The 2,675-nt window shown below is 36.5% G+C and overlaps 1 pseudogene; it reads right to left on the reverse strand.

Annotated features, from left to right (window-relative positions):
* Nucleotides 1–386: 386 nt before the first annotated feature.
* On the reverse strand, nt 387–1,677 carry LOC103298616 (solute carrier family 25 member 16-like; annotated as a pseudogene).
* Between the last annotated feature and the right edge of the window lie 998 nt (nt 1,678–2,675).

Here is a 2,675-nt window from a genome sequence, read left to right on the forward strand (position 1 = left end):
TGCTAGAGTCTTTGAAAATCATGATTACAATTATAAGCTTGGAACAGCATGATAAAGCTAATGGCAACCTCTTGAATCCCATTTTAACTTAGTTCTATTTCCAAATAACACTTTTAAATGGTTTCAAATAATGTAACTCATTAGCCAGCATTAGTCTAGGAATTTTTTTCAGTGTTTTGCTATGTAACTTTTGGCATCAAAAAAGATAGAAAGCACTTTTGCTTTGTGATGAATAAAAAAAAAATCAAGTACTAAAATACCAGTGGTTCCTGTGACAGAGTAAATATCCTTATTTAAGTAATGTTCTCCCCAAAATTAAAGTAACATTTTACTTCTCCCTCTGAGAGTTTATTAAAGAAAGCAAATCACAATTTTTTTTTTTCTGGTTAAGGATGAAAAAACTTTTTCCTAAGTTTATATGCTGTAAGCCACTGCTTGAGAGGGAATGCAGTAAATGTAGTTCAGAGATAAACCACTATATACTGCTTTTCCAATTCCATGGTGTCCATAGATATACTTCATAGTTTCCTGCATAGTAAGGAACTTTTCAAATTCTGGAAGAACAGTTCCTAATTGCATTAGCCTAGGAGTTACATCAAATGGGTAGGATATTGTCTTTGTTGATACTCTAGCAACACCACCACAAAGTAAGTTTATGTGAGTTTTCAAAACTAAGACATTAGGATTGTCTGGTGAAGGTCTGCCAAGAAGACCTTGGCACATGGGAAAGCTCAACACTCTTTAAAGTGAGAAATGAAACACCTACTAGTAAATATGGGCCTATCTTAGTGTAGCAGGCATCAGGCCTCTGTAACATCCCAGGAACCACCTTCCTTTGCATACATTGTTTTCAATGCTTGAGTAATACCTGTGTAAGTGTGTTCCCTTTTCACCTAGAACATTAGGTGTGCTCTGACCATGTCAAGAGGGTAAGTACAGACAACTGCTATTATACCTGCCATGATCCAGCCATTAATCTGTGCACATGACCAGAAATTCCCAGCTTTGTAGTAATTAACGTTTTATAATGCACAAACACCATAAACTGGATTGCACCATCAAAAATTTGAATCATGCTCAGCTGGTGTGGCTCAGTAGTTGAGCATCGACATAGGAATCATGAGGTCACAGTTAGATTCCCTCTCAGGGCATATGCCCAGCATGCAGGCTCAATCCCCAGTAAGGGGCGTGCAGGAGGCAGCCAATCAATGATTCTCTTTCATCATTGATGTTTCTATCTATCTCTCCCTCTTTCTTCTGCTCTGAAATCAATAAAAATGTATTTGAAAAAATTCGAATCATCATTGCACCCTTACTTTTATAGAATCCAAGGTATCCCTCCTTTTGGGGAACAGCATGTAATGCAGAAAATACTCCTAAATGTTTATAATGATGATTGTGAGCTTATAATAAAGCTTTTACTCAATCCGAAGAAGCAACTGTTGTTTTAGCACAGCATCTCGCAATACCTCTGGCCAGGAAGGAGCCAAGCCAGTGTGAGTCTCTGCCTGTGGTGATCCCTCTGGCTTCTGTCTCCTGCCACATCACTGGAGGGCATCCCAAGAAGGGGTCAGCGGCTGCCAGGGCCACCACCATCAGGGCCAGGGAAGAGTTTGGCACTTTAGTCGCCAATTCACAATCAAGGGCTGGGTCCATGGCCCTTGTTGGCACTGACATGGCACCGACAGCCCCGCGGGAGAGGCGGAGTCTCAAATCATGTCTCAATTTAAAGCAATTATTTACATCAAAATCATTTGATTAAAGTAAACAGTTTCTAATGTCATTATTTAATAATTAATGCCAGATTATCAAGAATGAATATCTTCTCTATTTTTTAAATAATTCATAAAGTCTATATTCTTATGTGAAAAATCTAAAGTCCACCTCTTTAACTTAGATAACGATTATTCTATTTTGATACCAGAGTTGGATTCAAATTAACAGTTAATCTTGTAAAAACAAACATTGATGATTAAATAGTTCTTTTTCTATGACTCTGGAAGGCAACAAAAATACTCCTATTCTTTCCTATTTCTAGTGATCTAATTTATTTCCTTAAATTAAAAATAAAGTATTAAACTGAACCCTATATTAGGCAGATAGATGAAATTTAAATAAAAATTGGGTGCTCAATGTATTTTCTATTTTTCTATTATGAATGCAATTCATTCACTCTTTAGTAGATGCTTTTGGATATTTTAGTTTTGTATAGTGAAATTATTAATATTTATGTATTTTTCCAAGTATTACTCAGCATCATAATGAAAGTGAATGCCTACACCTTTATTTTTATGCATTTTGGGGAAAAGCCACTAATGTTATGAGGTGGTATGACATATCCACATAGTAATGTGTGTTTCTTAAAGGTAAAAATGAGTGTCCTTAGCAATTAGTCAGAGGTCTTTGTAAACTTATCTGTACTCTGAAAGAATAAATTGGATATACAAATCTATTGCTTAAAGCCACTAGCTCTTTTTTTGGGGGGTGGGGGTGGGGGCAGCAATCCTGCTGGCTGCTTTTTTTCCTCTCCAAAACATATTAGATTTGCTTCTATGGTAGAGCCCACATATTAGGACAAAGTGCTGCACACACAGCTACAAATCATTTGAAGGGAAAAAAAAACTTAAAAAATAAAACTGCAATTGCTTTTGTCATGCAGTCCCAGCTTGAGGACT

Source organism: Eptesicus fuscus, chromosome 8 (genome assembly GCF_027574615.1).
Source record: "Eptesicus fuscus isolate TK198812 chromosome 8, DD_ASM_mEF_20220401, whole genome shotgun sequence".
NCBI classification, from domain to species: Eukaryota; Metazoa; Chordata; class Mammalia; order Chiroptera; family Vespertilionidae; genus Eptesicus; species Eptesicus fuscus.